Raw genomic sequence first — 19,953 nt, 5'->3', positions numbered from 1 at the left:
TCATGGCTGCTGCTGGATGAGCACCACTAAGATCTCAGAGGACCTAGGGTGAAGGGATGTGGAGAGAAGGGGACAAGGTGGTATTGGAAGTAAAAGCAGTGGGCTGGTTCCCAGTGGGCACTCCCTGTCCTTTGTTTCATCTCTCGATCAAGCACTGATTGCCTTTGACCAAGGGATGCCCCTACACACACAAACCACCAAGGTGGCAAGCTGCCTGCAGAGCTTTTGTGAACACCACATAGCAACAAGTCTGCCTGTGGATGGGTTAGATATTTTCTCACCAACCTGTTCAGTTATTACAACCTCTGTAGCAAATGGGATTTAAACCTGGGCTTCTTGGCTCAAAGGTAGGGAACACCACCACTGTGTCATCATAAGAGCCCTCTCTTCTCCTTTTTGTTTAACTAAACCACCACCAAATCACCAACATTATTTATTAAACAATTAACAAGGCTGAGTTAATGAAGTAAGGAATGAAGCCTTTACATGGTTCTTAATTGACCACTTAAAGGCCTCAATTGATGATGGATCCAGAAAGTCAACCATGGACTTTCTCACCCAGAACTTAGTTCTGGTGGAGACAAGAAGGGAGGCAGGTTTTGGTACAACACCACCTCACCTAATAAAGTCCCCTTTCCTACCTCCATGCTCACTCCTGGCAACAGCAGAAAATTCCACCAAACGTTGTAATGGGAAAAGGTTTTCAACTTCTAATTCCTTGAAATTTGTCCAAATAAAGTGAAGTTTAAAGGGAACATATCTCTCAATTATTTTAAACATTTATGTGAAATAATGTATTCAGTTGCCAGTTTTAAATTGTGATTGTGGTGTTTAATCAAATATGATTTCTGAATTTTAAAATGTGCTAAGAATTTAATTAGGTAATGATTGTAAAACTTGGTACTGACCTTGAGATCACTGTTTTTATGATGAATTTAAATCGACAGGGTTCTGGTCCAGGCAATCTAAATTTTAATTATTTACAACTTCTGCTATTTTTGTGTAGCCCTTCCAAATATTTCCAAGGCATTTTCGAGCTATACAACTCAGTTTTAGAACTGCAACCTTGCCATTTCAACCTCTGTCACAGCTGGGCTAACACCTATTGCTATCTTTATGTAATATGATGTGTAGTGCATAATGTTAGAAGTAAGTGGGACGTCTTCATCATTATGACTTCTATTGCACTGGAATTGTTCCCATTTATTATGAGGTGAAAATATAAGCATGTGGGGTTTCTTGAAGAGGGCAGAGTGTGTCTTAGTGTTTTTTGTGATTCTGAACAAGCTGTTAAGGATATCATCCATTGGAAACCTTCCTGCAGGTAGTGTGTGGAGTATAAAACTGACTTCACTTGTGAGTTGTACTTCAAAAGTGCTTCAATCTGGGTCCAAACTTGTCATGCATGGCAATTATTTGCATACAAGATATTTGTTCATCAAATAAATGAGAGACACAAAGGAGAATCAACACTTCTGAGGTTGTTTTGAAACAGTATTCCTGAAGTAGAAAAACATTACTTGATTAAATTGAAACATGTATCAAGATCAAAGCATTACATGTCACATTTGGTTTTCAATGTTCGAGGTTATCCCTTAATGGTAAATGTCTAGTGTATAAATGCTACCGTGCAAAATGAGATAAAGGAAAAATCCTAAAAAAAAAGACTACAAAACTAGTGTTTACATACCAAACCTGTTTTAGTATTAAATTTAACTACATCAACATAATAATAAAAGGATTACAGTGATAATTTTATCACCTTTCAATGATGGAGTCATTAGTTGTCATAATCTACTATTTGCTTTTGATCTTTTTAAAGGAAGAGGACTATGGAGGTGAATCTTATCTTTTATTGGCTAAGTGTTAATTTTGTTGAGTTTCAGGGAATGCTTCCCTCAACGAGGTGTAGCAAGATCTTTTGCCACATCTTACCAAGTCAAACCCTCACCCTGATTCTAGCTCTGTCCTACCACTTGCTGCTCCTGAAACAGTTCGCCACTTATGGGGTATCCAAGAAAGACCAGCATTCCTGGTGCCTGCTCCATCTTAAAAAAACTGGTGTACTTGTGGACAAGCACTGGCATTCTGAAGCTGTTTGGTTGACAAAGGACAGCCTTTCCAAAAATGTCTAAGAAGCCCAAAGTAGCACTGTGAATTTCTGACAGATTCCTGGAAGTCTTGGTGGACGGGATGGTCCAGATGTGGGCTGTCCTCTATCTGGAGGACCAGTAGAGGAAACCACGCCACCAATTCCTGCCAGCACCCAGCATCACCACAAGTAGGTCAATGACTTTCCCTGAGAAATAGTAGGAACTGCCAATGCTGGAGTCTGAGATAACAAGGTGTGGAGCTGGATGAACACAGCTGGCCAGGTAGCATTAGAGGAGCAGAAAAGCTGACATTTCGACCCATCAGTTTTCCTGCTCCTCTGATGCTGCCTGGCCTGCTGTCTTCATCCAGCTCCACACCTTGTTATCAATGACTTTCCCTGCTCTGTCAGGTTAATTGCCATTCTTCTATCTCCTACCCCCAACTCACTCTATCTCTTTCACTGCACCAAGGCTTATGTTCTGCCATTCTTACAATTAACTGCAACATCTCTCTTGCTCCCCCTAATCTCCCACACCACTAACCCTTCACGGCCCCTGCACTGCCTACTCACTTGCCCAAGATACCTCAACAGCTCTTGTCCACCTGCACCAGCATTAGCAGCTGTTTCACCTCAAACAATCCCTCCCAGTCTCTAAGTTCAGGAGAAAACAGCCTGTAGTAGGGTGGAAAGAGCCAGTACAGATTGAGGGGTTCCCAATATCAGACTCCTCACCCACTACGAGGAGATCTCCAAGTAAAGGGAAGTACCAATCTTTATTCCATTTGCAACTCTCCCATTGACTTTGCTGTCAGTCTTATTCATTGCATGCCACTTCTAACCATGGCCGCTACCCATTCTGTTTCTTTTGTCTTGCAGGTGCTGGCAGCATGTCCATGACCTCTGCGTCAGCTCCACAAAGGTACCTCCCTGACACCTGAGGAAGTGAGTTTCGAGGCCTCAGAGGAAACATCAGCAAGGCCTCCTCCTGCACTGACTGCTAGCTCAGCTACTGACACCTCAGGGGCAACATCACGTTTAGAAAGTTTGGGAGCACAAGCTGCTGAGCACCTCACTGTGACAGCTCGGCAGCTGACAGAGGAAAGATCAGCTCAGGCTGCTGGCCCTCAGAGGATTGTCAGAGACCAGGCACTTGCCCATTCCCAGGCAGGAGAGGTCCCATCAATCAGCGACTTCATTCATGTAGACAGGGAGGAACAGTAGCAGCAGGCAGCATGTGGGAGCCAATGGGCTTCTTCCAAATTACATCATTTGATGATTCTTTACAGCTAACCTTTGCAAAACCTAGAAATGATTTGCCGCTGATATTATCAAGCGAATGCCTTATGTATTTGTATAGCAATATTATTTTGTTTTCAAAAATCAGGTTAATGTCTGGGTAAAATTGTAGACAGAGGAAAAGACAATTGTTGCCATGAGCAATTATTAGGCAAATTGGGACACCATAGTGGCTCAGTGGCTAGCACTGCTGCCTCACAGCGCTAGGGACCCATGTTCAATTCCACCCTCAGGTGACTGCGTGGAATTTGCACGTTCTCCCCATGTCTGCGTGGGTTTCCTCTGGGTGCTCCGGTTTCTTCATGGAGTCCAAAGATGTGCAGATTAGGTGGATTGGCCATGCTAAATTGCCCATAGTGTCCAGGGATGTACAGGCTAGGTGATTAGCCATGGGAAATGCAGTGTTACAGGGATTAGGTAGGGGTGGGTGGGTCTGCATAGGTTGCTCTTCAGAGGGCGATTGTGGACTCATGGGCCAAACGGCCTGCTCCCACACTGTACAGATTCTACAAGAAATTCTGCCCCAGTGCCTTCTGTTCCTATTCCTGCCAAGGGCTAAAATTCCATGCTTGTGTTAATAATAGACTGCCACATTGTATGCTTTGCACTTTTCTAGCTCAAAGGAACATATCCTGTCATGTTATGCACATCAGAAGATACCTAAATGGGTTCATTGTATAAAATATGTACTCCTAAATGACATTAATATCACTAAAATGGAAAGTGAAGTGAATTAATTTATTTAAAATGAAAACTCCCAGAGATAAGAGGAGAGAGTTTATCTCCCTTCAAATATAAAAATTTCTAAGGAAACTGGCAAAATGTAAAACACACGAGCAATTCAAGATTGCCTGTTTAAAATGAATGTCTATCCTATTGTAATTTACAAGTAATTGCAAGTAACTTGGAAGTTGTAGAAACTCATCCCACAGTCAGGCACATAAAACATTTCCAGTTCTGTAACTGAGTTTTGTCATCTGCTGGAAGGGGTTTATATAGCCCTGAACCCTATCATTGTTATAAACTGACACTAATTTGAAAACTTCCCCAGAACTTCTAACTTACTTCCTTCTATCTAGTCTTGCACATCTTTAAGTACAATCAATACCATCTTACAGCTATGCAGTTACAAATTAAAAACAAATGTAAATAATATTTGAACAGATTTTATTCAAAATTATGTTAAAGGTTTAGGGAAATCATCAAAGTAAACAAAGTTTTGTTTCAACGAAATGTGGGCACTGATTGTTCAAGGTTTTGAGACAAATAATTTTGTCATGCATGTGTTTAGTGACATGTACATAAACCAGGCAGTTATGAGTTGAAAGACATGAGTAAATAATCTAGATTAGTGCAACTGGCCTGTACTAAGAGAGTTGTGTTGTTGGAGATAATATTGTCTCTGGTAAGATATCAAATTGAGGTCATGTTAATCTGTTGTGGTGATTCAGCTGAGTGAAACAGATACTGTGGTACTCCACCTGAAGGTTAGAAATTCTACCTGGTTTCTGGATAATAGTTATTCCTCAAGCAATATCATCACAAAATGATAAACTGATCATTTATCTCATTACAACATGTGGAATGTTAATGTGTGCGGAACAGAATCCCATTTGATTATACCCCTGTGAAGGATCTTAGATCCTTCATTATAGGTACTATTAGCAGGCACACTGTTATTACTGCTAGGTATATCTGTACACCAACAGGTATGAAGGTTGTACATGATGTGTACATACGATGTGAGGCATTTGTGTGATATAATTAAAACTGGTGCCAGCTAAGGTGTTGTAGGGCACTACTGGAGATAAGCACAGGCAGTTCCTACAGCTGGAATCAGAAACAGAGAAAGTTGATGCTTCATCTGTAGAGTGACAATACTGAAGGCTTGGGAATTGTTTGACATCCTGATCTCTGGGAAGACAAGAAAGAATGCAACAACTGATATATAGGAGAGAGGAAAGGAAATGGTTATATTCCATAACTCTTGAAAATAATTTAAACACCCAAGATCAGTGGCATGATAAGAAGCAGGTGACTCTGCAGCAAGAGATGAAATGCAAAACGTTTTCATCCAACTAATAAATTTAAGACAATTTCTAATGATAACAGTTACTGAAAAGTCAAGACATTGTCTAAGACATCATTGTGTTTGTTAATAAATATGTCGCTAATGAGGTATTTGTTTTACATTTTAAATCAGTGAAATGTGACATTGCAACTCAATAGTTTACTATAAGTCCTGACATGGCTATGCTGGCATGCCATACTTAGCTCTCACAAGCAATTTAGATTTAATAATATACCTTCAGGAGTTATTTTCAAAATATATGTATTCAATTTATTTTTGGAGTAGGGTTTAAATTTACCTCAGACTGATTGAATCTGTCCTTTCAATGCCAGCTTTGAAGTTGCTGTATGAAATTAATACCTAGGTTGAAGTAGCTAGGATTGAAAATAGAACAGACACGGTATTGTTCTGACATTGGATTATTCTGTACCTTGGCCTTGCTTTCCTTGATGTCAGAGTTTTCTGTAGACACGAGTTAGAGAAAAATGGAAGGGAAAACAGAATTCAGTTCCTGCATGAAGGAATTTCACCCAGATGATTCACTTTCAAAAACAAATTACTGCAACACAAAAGTATTTTAACAAAATTAAAACTTTGAAGGCTATCCTCTTGAGGGCATATTTTTGACTGTAAGAAACCAAAGTTTTGGATTTGCCATTTTTCAAGATTTATTTTTGGGACCAATTCATATAAATGCGAATGCCGTCAATGTTGCACTGCGTGAGATTACTCTACATGATAATGTTTCTATTACAAGTGGAAATTCCACTACTGGGAATAATCCGTAAGAGTCAGTTTCCACGTCTTGACAGCCACCTAGAGCTATTGGTCAAGAATGTTATTCCAGTTCAGAAAACATGGAAGTGCTTGTCACCACCACTCCCTCTACATTTATTTTTTTCAGTGTATGTACCTCTGGAGGTTCATGAGAACCATGACTTCTAAAACTGAGGATCATGTCAACTGGTGTGTGCAGAATTTAGGGAGAACCCTCAAGTGACTGCTCAGCTGTCCAGCTTAGAGGACATGCTGCTTGTTGCTAAGCCAAACTATTTGGGTTGAATTGAACTTCTCAAAAATGGTCAACTACAGTTCGATTTGGAACATCAGAGCTGGAGCAGGAAATTCCTTGTCATCGGTTACATAAGAGGTCCTCTGTCCATTGAGTCTGTACTGCCAAAAATACACCACTACCTATAGTAGTTCCAGTTTCTCACATGAGGCACATAGACTTGAATGTTATAACACTTCAATTGCCCATCCAAGTGCTTTTTAAAGGCTTGTGAGATTTCCTGCCTCAACTACTCTCCAATTCCAAAAACCTTAGCACCGTTTAGGTGAAAGAATGTTTCCTCAAATCACCTCTAAACCTCTTCTTGCCTTGCACTTTAAAATTATGCCTGCATTCTGTTGCGCCTGCTCCACCATTCAATTAGACCGTGATTGATCATCTACCTCAACCCTGCTTTACCACATTATCTCCACTTCCCTTAATATGGCACAAATATGCTCAATGATTGAGCTTCCACGGTCCTCTGGTTTAAACAATTCTAAAAAGTTCATCACTCGGAATGAAGAAATTCCTCCTCATCTCAGTCTTAAATGGCCTACCCCTTATTCTGAGTTTACGTTCCCTGGTTCTGGACCCTCCAGCCAGGAAAACATCTTATCTACATCCATCCTGTCACATTCTGTAAGAAGCTTGTAAAGTTTAATGAAATTGCCTCCTATTCTTTGAAACTCTAGAGAATACAAGTCCAGTTTCCTCTATCTATCCTCATAGGACACTCCTGACATCCTAGAGATTAGCTTAGTGTATCTCCGCTGCACTACCTCTATAGCAAATATATCCTTCCCTAGAAAAGGAGACCAAAATTGTGTGCAATATTCCAGATGCAGTCTCAGTAAGACTCCTAACTATTGTAGCCAGCCATTTTTGCTCTGTACTCAACCCCCCTTGGTGATGAAGAACAACATACCATTTGCCTTCCTTATTAATTATTCATCTGCATGCCAGCTTTCAGTGACTTATAAGCAAGTGTATCCAGGCTGTTGTAGACACCAACACTTCACAACATCTCATGATTTGAGAAATATTCCACATTTCTATATTTTTCTAGTAAAGTGGATAATCTCACAATTATTTACGTTAAATTTCATTTGCCGTGTTCTTGCCCATTCATTTAGCCCATCCAAGTCTTCTGAAGCCTCCTTGTATCTTATACACAACATACGTTCCCTAATTTTATGTCATCAGCAAATTAGGAAATACTACAATTGGTTCCCACATCAAAAACATTCATGTAGAAAATATAAGCTGTGGTCCCACAGTGATCATTGAGATTCTCCACTAATAACAGCATGTGTCTGCTATGTCTGAGACTGATCCATCTAATTCTACTGTTTTCCTTCCATTAGTAGTTTTCAATCTATACTAAGGAATTGTCCCCACCCCCATGTATTCTGATTTTGTTTACTAACTATCTGTGTAGAAAACTATCAAAGCCTTCTGGAAATCTAAATACACCATATACTTCTAGCTTAGATAAAGAGTAAGCAGTGTAAGTAGCAGAATAAGCAGATCCAGGACATCTCTGCAAGAGTTCCTCAGGGTTGTGTCCTAAGGCCTACCCAACTTCAGCTGTTTCATCAATGACATTCATGAAGTCAGACATGAGGATGTTCGCCGATGATTGCACAATGTTCAGCACTATTCACAACTCCTCAGATACTGAAGCAGTCCATGTTCAAATGCAACAAGATCTGAACAATATCCAGGCTTGGGCTGACAAGTGGCAAGTAACATTCGCACCACACAAATGCTAGGCAATGACCATTATCAATAAGTGACAATCTATCCACCATCCCTTGACATTCAACAATGTTATCTTCACTGAATCCCCCACTTACAAAATCCTGAGGGTTATCATCGACCAGAAACTCAACTGGACTCACCACATAAACACAATGGCTACAATTGCAGGTCAGAGGCTAGGAATACTGTGGTAAGTAACTCACCTCCTGACTCCCTAAAGTCTGTCCACCGTCAATAAGGCACATGTCAGTAGTGTGATGGAATACTCCCCACTTACCTGGATGAGTGCAGCTCCAACAACACTCAAGAAGCTTGACACCATCCAGGACAAAGCAGCCTGCTTGATTGGCACTATATCCACAAGCATCCACTCACTCCAGCACCTATGCTCAATGACAGCAGTATGTACTAACTACAAGATGCTCTGCAAAAATTCACCAAAGATACTCAAATAGCACCTTCCAAACCCATGACCGCTTCCATCTGGAAGGACAAGGGCAGCAGGTATATGGGAACACCACCACCTTCAACTTCCCCTCCAAGCCACTCACCATTCTGACTTGGAAGTATATCACCATTCCTTCACTGTCGCTGGGTCAAAATTCTTGAATTCCCTCCCTAATGGCACTGTGGGTCAACTCACAGCAGGTGGACTGCAGTGAGAAGAAGGCAGCGCACCACCACCTTCTCAAGGGCAACTAGGGACGGGCAATAAATGCTGGCCAGCCAGCGACGCACACATCAAACAAATGAATAAAAAAAGTTTCCAAAATACTCCAACAGGTTTATCAAACATGATTTCCCTTTCACCAATCCACATTCACTCTGCCCAATCTTATTATGTTCCAATGTCCAGTTATCACATTCTCTGTGATTGATTTTAATGCTTTCCTTGCTACTGATGTCGAACTAACTGGTCTATAATTCTCCCATTTCCCATTCCCTTTATTCTTAAATAATGGAGTTATATGTGTTACATACTTCTCCACAAGAAATCTCTGGAACTATAGAATTTTGAAAGATAATCACCAAAGCATCCAAACTCCCTTCAATGCTCCGCAATGTAGCTCATTTGATGCAGCAAATTCACCAACTTTCAATCCAGACAACTTTTCAACACTACCTCTTCCAATCTCTCAGTTTCGCAAATTCCTCGATTGTGCAGTATTTCTGGGAGATTTTCTGTGTCTTCCTCCAGGAATCCTGACACAAATGAATTGTTCAATTTCTCTACCATTTCTCTTTTATACCACTATGAATTCTTTTGTCTCCAATTGTAATAGGCCTGGATTTGTCTGAGATTATCTTCTCCTTTTCCCATACCTAAAAAAACACCTTTACAATCAACCTTTATATGTCTCAATAGCTTACATTCATATTCTCTCTTCTCTTTCTTTATCAGTTCCTTTGTCATCTACTGCCGGGTTCCAAATTACAGCTAATCCTCAGGTTTAACATTTTTCTGGCATCCTTATAAACCACTTCCTTTGATTAAAATGCATTGTTTAACTTTGTTACCCACAGTTGATTCACCCTTCCCATTGAGTATTTTTATCTTTAATGAATGTGAATCTGTTGTAGAGGATGTAATAGTTCTTTAAATTGCTTGTTTAAATCTCTTAATGCATTTTAAGTGTGTTTTCTGAATCCACCATAGCCAACTTACCCATCATACCTTCATACTTATCCTTCAGATTTAACTTCCTACTTTTAAAATGGATTAATTCAATCTTAATGTGAAATCCTTTCATATCATGGTTACTATTTCCAAAGGAGTCCTTTACAGCAAAGTTATTAATTATCCCTTTCTTATTACGTAATACTAAATTGAAACCAGCCTGCTCCATAGTTGGTTCTTCAGTGTATTGTTTCAGAAACCCATCTTAAACACACTCCAGGAATGAATCCTTCACAATATTAGTGCAGACTTGGGTTACTCAGGCTGTGTATAAATTGGGTATTATTGTACTACCAACACCAGGTGCATCTCTAATTTCCAGAGTTACACTGTGCCCAGCACATCTACTGATCCTTGGTGCCTATATACATCTGCAACCAATGTTTGCTACCCCAATGCTGTTCCTTATCTCGAGCCAAACTGATTTTACATCTTGATCCTTTGATCTAAGATCCTTTTACTAATGTACTGATCTTATTACTTATTAAAAACACTACACTACCTCCTTTTCCTTTTGCTAATCCTTCCCAAATGATAAATCCCCCTGTTCAGTTCCTAATCTTGGTCACTTTACAGACCTCTGCAATAGCAATTACATCATGCCCACTTCCCTTGATTTGCGCCTTCAAATCATTAAAGTAATTGTGATCACTGCATGCATTCAGATAGAGTGTCTTTAATTCGGCCTTTTTCACTTTGTTCTGCATTCTGATCCTATTTGATCCTTGCCATTGCTGGACCTTCCTTCTAATTTTACCTATTACTTCTCTACCTCCTGTTGTTCAGTTTTGCTTTCCTATAATCTGAGCTCCTTCTCCCCTCTGTAGTGCTTGTAATGAGGTCAGACAGGTGGACTTCATAGAATGAGTTCCCTGATTGAGGCTGTTAACCTGGTTCAATCACGGAGCTGTGGCTGGCAGAGAAGAACAGGAGTATAAAACATCCTGGTCATGCTGAGAGCTGGCTCTGAGGAACTGGATCAGTGTCAAGGACTCTCCACGTGTAAATAAAGGGTGACTTGGTGACGGGATACTGGCCTCTGTGGAGTTATTCCAGTCTTAGTTTCCTAGTCTCTGACAATCTAAGTCCTCCCCATCAGCAATAGCAAATCTCCCTTCAAGGATATTACTGAGTGCTGCTAAGATGCATCTTGAAGAGGTTGCATTTGCCCCAGAACTGGTCCCAATATGTCAAAAACCTGATGCTCTTCCTCCTGTATTAGTTCTCTGGCCACATGTTCAAATATTCAATCCTCTTATTACCATACTCAGTAGCACATGGAACTTGAAGCAATTCTCAGATTACTTCTTTTGAGGTCCTGCTTTGTAAACTGTTTTCCAGCTCCCTAAAATCTGCTTTTAGGGCCTCATTCCCCTTCTGAACTATGTTGCTCATGCCAACTTGGACTAGGAGTGCTATCTGTTCACCCTGCCACAGAAGGATGGCCTGCAACCATCCTGAATATTTGCTAGGGCTGCCCATAACTGAGAAACACAAAATGGCTGACAGCTAGCTGTCCCCCTAGCCCTGCAGAAAATGGTTGACAATAGTTAAACAGAATTAAAAGCCTGATCCAGCATTTAAGTGAGGCCATAAATTGGCACAATGGTAACTTTGAGAAGGGGTTATCTCAATATAATAGGGAGTTCTACACAAATAGCAGCTGCAAAAGTCTGTTGGAGACAGTTTGATAAAAAAAATGTCTAAGAACAGACAGCTTAGAATTTATAACAAACATTAAAGAGAAAGGTAAGGTCCCACAATAACAGAAGGGTGGGATTATGGCTCATATAAATCTAGGTGATCAAACAAGTTCATTGGGCTTTGAAAGTGATTGAGTTTCATTCTTATCAATAAGAAAGATGTCGTTTCATTCCAAAAGACAGTATGTGACCAGCATGGGTCATGGTGCAGATGCAAAACTACAGATAAAAACATTTCACAGTAATCAATTATTTTTCTTGAACCATTCACAACATTGAGAGTTGGCTCTAGTTAAAGATTCTTTGGAATTGTAGAGACAGATTTTGGAGTAGTTAGAGATACACATATATACAAAAATCACTAAAAGCATTAGAGGAAAAGATTCAAACAAAAATATGGCAACTACCAGTCTCAGATAGTAAGGCACACGCCCCTCCCCGCCCCAACCCTCCCCCCACCACCCCCCCAGCCCTTATCATTAAAGGGATGCCCAGGACACACAGTGAGAAACAAATTGGTCATAACTCATTAGCTAAAGAATGCTAACAGTTAGGGTAGACATAAAACTTTACATATAACTAACTTTATAATAGAACTAATTTTATGACCTTTATAGCAGTTAGTAAGAACTAACTTCCTTTGTACCTCTTGCGATTTGGTCAGTGGGAAATATGAGTAACAGATACTGATAGGAATAGAAATGAATAGAATGAATAACAGAATCCATGCAGTCCTTGGAGACAAGCAAGTCTGGGACATGCCCAAAGGATTATAACCAGTAACTTTGGAATGTGAAGTAATGGGATGCATAGTAAGGTCCCAAGGCCTGATGATGATAATGTCTGGTAAACATCATTATTTCATGGGGAACCAAGGGCTCTCCACAGGAGTCCATTATTGATTGGGTGTTTCACAGGATTGGATGTATAGAATAAGGAGGAAGGCAAGTAACTAAGTTGTATGTGATTATTGTAACATGAAATATATAAAAATACTGTATCCCACTGGGAACATCAGGGCGTCATTGACCTCTCTTCCGATCTGGGGCAAAGATTAAGGGAATAATTGAGCCCTCAACTCAAGGCCAGATTTGGGGATGGTTTTTGGCCTCTCCCTGCATGATTCATTGACTGCTTGAATAAACTGTCACGTCCCTGAATTCTGCTGCCTCCAGAGTCTTTGTCCCCAGTCAGGGGGTTCACTCCTACAACATCTTTGACTCTAACATCAGAAAGGTAACATATCATCCTGGAATATTGTCTGTACAAACATTTTCTATTTCCTTAACTAAAGAATCCCTTTCATTCCACTGTCTCACTCTTCTTCTTTGCCTCCTATGCAGTAACATGGATTGATTGCACTCTTCCAAAGAACCATCGCTTTCATCAATACCCAAAATGGAAAGCCAATTAGCAAGCAATATCATCTCAAGGCACTCATGCAACACCTATCTGTTTTGTTGTCATCCATCTACTATCTCCCTGCACACACCCAACCTGTGGTATGACCAGAGATAGTAAGAACTGCAGATGCTGGAGTCAGAGATAACACAGTGTGGAGCTGGAGGAACACAGCAAGCCAGGCAGCATCAGAGGAGCAGGAAAGCTGACGTTTTAGGTCGGGACCCTTCTTCAGAAATGGGGCCCATTTGTTTTGCACATGCAACACATTGTACGCAGTCCAACATTTGCCATATCTTAATCTTGCAGATTATTTATTTTAAGTAGACTAGTTTACCAAATATTCACAAAGCAGATCCTTCTGCTGCTCTGACTTGCAAACTAATACACTGGAACCTGACAAAAATAAATGAAATAGGAAAAATGGAGCATCTCTTTCCCCATTCTCCAAGCTCTTCACTCACCCAACTTGTGTCAAAACTCTGTTTGAATTCTGCCGTCTGCTGTTAAGAAGTTAAATTTGTGTGGGTTGTCTGATTTGTCTGATTTAATTTCATAACATGAGCATTATTTTTGCACTTCATTTATTTCAACATACAAGCATTAAAATACTTGATTTCTCTTCAGGAAGAGTGGAATGGCATGTCCTTGAGTCGACTATTCCTCAGCTGATTACTTAACAACAAGAACAGTCCAGTACAGTACTTAAAAGCCCCATTGAGTTGTTTAGCCAGCAGCTTAGTCTTTGCTGTAGCCTGCAGTCTGTGAGCAGCCATCTCCCATCAGTGACAACACAGAACCAGCTATTACCACAGATTATATGTTGAACAGACCTCTGCCAACAATTATAGCTACTTGATTATTTATATCACTCCAGCTCTGTGGGTGAGCTATTCTGAACTGACTTGTCTTAATTGTCTCAGTGGAAAGCTCAAATGGAGCACTCAACTTTCGTTTAAAACAAAAGATCTACTTTGTGCTTTTGGTTTTACTGGGGGTAGAAAACAGGCCACAGCCTACAAAGGAGGAATAAAACATGATGCTTTCAGAGTATCTTCCAAATTTCTGTCAGTTTGATAGCCAATTAATTTCATCATAAACAGCAGCAGAAAATGTTCCACAAAGTCTTTTCAGATAAAATGTAGAAAACGCACTCATTTGTTGGTCTGTTTACCAATTTAAAAATTTTTGGAAGATCAAATTACTTTCTTTGCTCTAATATGCCCAATTACATCTTTGTCTTCAGCTATCAAATTTCCTATTTCAATTTTAATTCCATTAAGGTGAATTTGTTTATACATCTGAACAGAATAGTGCTACTTGGTAACTGCTCTTTTGTACCAGATTCACATCAGAACATTGTCCTTCTGTCTGATCCAAAATGCTTGTACAACATTACATCCGCTTCACCATTTTCAACTATACTGAGTCCTGGAAAGACTTGTATTGATTTTTTTTCCTTTGTTGTAGCCCCAGTATAATTACATACGAAATTACTTTTCTGATTAACTCCAGGAAACTTCCAATCAACCACTTAAGTTTTCTTTTCACTAGCTATCTGAAGATGCCTCTACAGTACTGAAAGGTCAATGTTTGTATTACATGCATTTTTGAATAATTCAGCCTATTGACATTGTTATGGAGAGAATGGGGGCACTGTATTTAATATAATGAGAAAAGACTGAAATCTTAGTATTTTATATGCAGAACTAATCAGAAAGGTAAGGTAAAGACGAAAAACATTGAATAGTGATTTCTAAGACAGGAAATCCATGGGATGAATAATCAGTACCATTTAAATCCTTTAGCTTCTAAATCAAACCAATGTTTCGGAAACAATTTATGCGGTACAAATTAACATGTAATTCTGCAAACTTCATGTCAATTGTTCTAAGTATATAGTCTTCTCCTTACATCACCCATTTTAGTTCACAGTGTAGTTTTGTTCATATCAAACTTGATCCTAATACAATTTAAAATAATGATATATGACTGTACTGGCTGGGGCCTGGTTGATGTAGTAGGTTATCAATTAACACCAACAGGAAGGATTACACTAATGCTTCCCAAACCTATTCCCTTATTTTAAAGCTTCAGACTTTGAGTGCCAAAATGAAATTTGGGGGAATACAAGAACTGTTAAGGAGCAAGAGGGAAGCTCCAGTTGCTGTGCGTGCGTGTGGAGGTGGATATGTGGTAGGCGGGTGCAGGTTGAATAGTTCTTGACCGATGGGGATATGTAAGGGAATGGAAGTTGAGTGTGTTTTGAGGGAGTTGACAAAAAAGCAGGGTATTTCCTAAAAAAGCTATGAACACCTACTTTTTCACTTTTATCACAACTGCAATTCACCTTCAGAGCGCAGTTCGTTTCATTACACCTATCAATACAATACAATGGCGAGACACAGCAGCCCTGTCTTATAGCTTGTGACCGACAAAACTGATCTCATGACCCCACTGACGGTCGTGGCCCACAGTTTGACAAGCCCTGAAATCTAAGGATGCACATTACGCTTGACATGGATTGAATTGGAGGTTCTGCAAAATAGACTGTTGCGAAGTTGGGTACAGTATTTGATGTTTGTAAAATGATAGGGAGGAAGAGTGCGTGGTCCCTTTAAAAGATAATGTGTATTTAGGCTTGGAGATTAAACAAAAAAGTCTTCTGGTAGCAGCAGATGCACAGAGAGGTTTTGAATATGAAACATTGTATCAAAAGGCTATACTGTTAGCAGGAAAAGCAGCATTTTTACCAAGACAACAGGGTTTTGAATTTAGCCAATTAATTTAAACCAGGTCCTAGATACCAAAACCCAACTAAATTTAAATCTGATAGCTTTGACAACCTAGGACCAATCTTTCTGTCAGAAATTATTAGATCATCAAGGACATGAAAGAAGAGGGCATCTAATCGAGTTAACAACCAGCAGCTCTAAAGAGATAATCATTGGCTCTCACAGCATTCTCTAAACTCTCAGAGTAACCATCATCTAAATAAAGGTATATTGGCACTCTTAGCTAATGTTACTGACACAAAAATTTGACAAAGAAAGGCATTCCAGACTGAGGATTAGCGGAGAGGACACAGAGTATTCAGTATATTGGCTGTAATTTCAAGAGACGAAGACTTAAGTCTTTTTCATTAATTTGGTTTATATAAGTGGGAGTTATATTTATTAGAACAGCATACCATTAGAATTTTGTTTTATTCGGGGTTAGTTAGTAATTAAGAGGGAATTGTTTGGTTTGTTAGTAGCTCTGTTAAATTGTTCAATGAGTTAGATAAATAAATTGGTACTTGTTGATTATAGAGTGAGTGAAAGGATTTCATTTCATTTAACCACTCCTTTATAATAGATTGGGACGTGAGAGGCAGGTTATTACTACTTTTCACACTTCCTTTAACAGATTATGAGGCAAGGCAAGCTTCTCTAGGTGTTTCGGTTTTAGTTACCAGAGTTGGGGGGGTGGTGTCGATCGCTGCTTTCTAAGAGGATATAAGAACATAAAACAAACCTCTGGCAATTGAGCAGTATGTAGGTAATCTACTGGAGTAAATAGATTCTGTCATACTAGCAAGGGTTTCCATTCCCCATCCTACACTTTACATAAGTAATTGTAAACACATCAGGGCAGAAGGCAATCTTTCAGTCTTTGCACCGAGCACATTCTAGCTCTTTATCTAGTGTTTTTACTATGTTCTCAATTCAGATGCAAATCAGTACAGATCTCCAGCATCATATTAACCAATGTACTTTTTAAGCACAGGGTGCATAATGGAGGCTTAGTAAGTACCACATGCACTCTCGGAATGCTTTAAATAACACTGGGTGCAAACAATGAGGAATATTTAGTATTCTGTATAAAACCCACTTTGTTTGAAATAAATACCATCCCATTGAAATCTCTAGTGATGACTGCCAATTCTATTAATTTTGTGATAGAAAAAGCTTATAACTGAATGTCTAGTTTAGCTGTCCATTTGATGCTGAGTGGAGAAATGCAAGCTTCTAACAACAGATTTTAATGGCCAGGTCAATGCATTGTGTTCCATGGTTTGGGATTCATGGTCACAAGTGCACTTGTGTCCCTCCTATTCCACTTACGGAGTATGTGACTACATTGTCCATTCCCTACATGGATTCATGTGAGTACTGTCCATTGTTTTCAAATGAGGTAAAGACAAGAATTCCTGTTGTTGGGTCAATCAGTCAAATGCCAATTATTTCGCAAGTGTGTCACAGTTGTTACTCCTTCAAGAAACACTAGTAGTGGCTGTCCATGTGCAAAGTTGACCAAAATTACATAAAACTATCCTTCAAACAGAATAATAAATATATAATAAAATTAACTGTGACTCTGGAATGATATGCAAGCAACATCAATATTTTTCTTATTCTTTATATACATTGCTTTGTTTTGAATTTTACCTATAATCACTCCAAGCTACCCATTATTCTCCAGGTAATGCAGCTGTTTCCATTTACTTGGAAATGATTTTCGAATATAATTTCTAAAATGACTTTTATATAGGCTCATACCCTGGTGAACATATTCCAATATACGTTCTGTCTACATTACAGTATAATATATGGTATTTTCCATCATGCTCATTCATTAATATATTAGGCTTGCATTTTAAATAATGCTGAAAGATTTATAATCCTAATGCCAATTTCACGTAGGGTTCAAGGGCAAACATCACAAAATTGCTCCATTCTGAAAATAGCAAAAGCTTCTGTATATAATCAGTGTGTGTTTTTTTAAAGAGCCTGTAAATCATCATTCAGAAATCTTTTCATGAATTCTTTTTTCACAATCAGCGGAACATAAATTTTCCTTTTAATTTAATGTTGTTCCACTCTGATATAAAACACAATATTGTGCAATCAGTCCGTAATAAGATGAAGGAATGGAAGACGGTTTGATGCACGGAGTGTCTCAAGGGAGCTGCTCTTAATCACAGTGCCATCATTCAAACATAAGTAAAAATGTAATTAAGTAGTCTAATGTTCCTATCCAAAGCTTCAACTTGATTTGCAAAATTATTGTGCAGTGATCACAGAAAATAACAGGGGGAAAATTATCGAGTAAAATAAAAAAAAGGAAAATTTTCACTTTAAATTCCTTAGGTATAGATCTGCAGAAGACCCGGAAATCTTGACTATACTAAATTATTTAGACTGCAATTTTTGTTTGAGTCAGCTTGCGCTCAGTCATAACCCTCTGAATCAGAAAGGAATGGGTTAAGAAACCACTCCAATGCAATATTGAGAAAAGAGATAACATGGTGTAGAGCTGGATGAACACAGCAGGCCAAGCAGCATCAGAGGAGCAGAAAGGCTGACGTTTCGGGCCTAGACCCTTCTTCAGACCCTTCTCGGCCCGAAACGTCAGCCTTCCTGCTCTTCTGATGCTGCTTGGCCTGCTGTGTTCATCCAGCTCTACACCTTGTTATCTCAGATTCTCCAGCATCTGCAGTTCCTGCTATGTCTGAAACAATATTGAGGAAACACTGTATTAGCAGATGTGCCATCTGGATTGATATTAAATGAGTGCCATGTCTGCTCCACAGGTATACAGGAGATCGCTGGCATTACCTGGCATTTATCTCAGTCCATTTTTAAAACCTTTCCAGGCACACATTATGTGATACACATCTGTAAATTACAATCGTGCCCGTTTTTAAAAACGCATTAGTTGAAGAATGTATTAAGGCATTGTGATCATGAAATGTGCTCAATTCATGCAAATTGTATTCTTTAAGCACAGGATCAGATTGAAACACTTTTGAGTCTTGCAAATTGTCAAGATCTTACATTTTACATAAGTTAATTTCAACTAAATCCGGCTAACTTTGTTATATTGTGGCTACATAGAAAGCAATATCATTCTTTTGTGTTCTTTTGCCACATTTTACATTTCTCCAGATGAGGCAAAGACTATTCTCAACTTCTTTTTAAATGAAACATTTTCTGAACCTATTTTTTTCCCATTTAGATCCTCCATGCTTTACGCCACATTCAGTTCTCTTTGCAAAAGGACAGGCTGGTGGAGCTCTTCCTCACTCTCAATGCATTTGCCTCCGTTCTACAGTTATCTGATCATTGGTAATGGTTGTTAGTGACTTTGCCAATGCTTTCCCTCTCCTCATTTCCTCTCGTATAAGTAGCCCTGCTTGAAAACACCCAGCGATCACCCAGGCAACATCAGGAACTCTAGGTCTTGAACAATTACACGCACATGATGGCAAAATTAAATCCTGTCACTTCATGGCAAAAGTTTGGTTATAAGCACTGACCCTTTCCACTTTCAAAAATTATGTTCCTGTTTTATTAACAATAGAACATTGAAGAACGATAAAAAGCATCAGATATTTGTAGATTGTAGATGAATATTTACTTTTTTCTCATCAAGCTTTTATTTGTAAGAATTTTCTTACAAGTGTTGTGTACTTTCATTTGAAGTAAATGAAATTGGAAGAAATTAGAAAGCAGATTATTTGATATGTGAGTTTTGAATCCCTGGGAAAAAGTTCAGTTTCTGCTAGTCTGTTTATCAAGTTATTTTTAATGCGGCTGACTTGATCCAATCACTGTGGTGGCACATACAAGTTATTTCTAATGATATTGAGCTATGATCTGTTCGTTGGGAGGATGGACAAGGGCGTGAGACCGTACAGAAAAGAAATAACAGCAGTGCAGAGTTCCCATTAGAATCTGGCAGATGCTATACTCAAATGTCAAACTCAATAATCCTTTCCTCACCCTGCCCTGTGAGAATAGTACCACATACAACTCTGGCAAGACAATATGAAACTTGGCAGAGCAGTTATATTCACACACACACACACACACACACACACACACACACACACACACACACACACACACA

At 39.2% G+C, this 19,953-nt stretch overlaps 1 long non-coding RNA gene across 2 annotated transcripts in view; it reads right to left on the bottom strand.

Annotated features, from left to right (window-relative positions):
• The window catches only part of LOC125485475, a 31,985-nt gene that overhangs the window by 2,657 nt on the left and 9,375 nt on the right, over nt 1–19,953 (bottom strand). The window contains exon 1 of one of the 2 annotated variants that reach the window (XR_007264193.1): nt 286–419. The exons of the other annotated variant lie outside the window; for it this stretch is intronic. This is a non-coding gene — a long non-coding RNA (uncharacterized LOC125485475). Of the gene's footprint in view, nt 1–285; nt 420–19,953 lie in introns of those variants that run through there. 2 annotated transcript variants of the gene reach the window in all.

This window comes from Rhincodon typus, chromosome 19, assembly GCF_021869965.1.
Source record: "Rhincodon typus isolate 14 chromosome 19, sRhiTyp1.1, whole genome shotgun sequence".
Classification (NCBI taxonomy): Eukaryota; Metazoa; Chordata; class Chondrichthyes; order Orectolobiformes; family Rhincodontidae; genus Rhincodon; species Rhincodon typus.
Note: the sequence above shows the minus strand (reverse complement) of the source record. Positions and strands in the feature narration are given on the sequence as shown.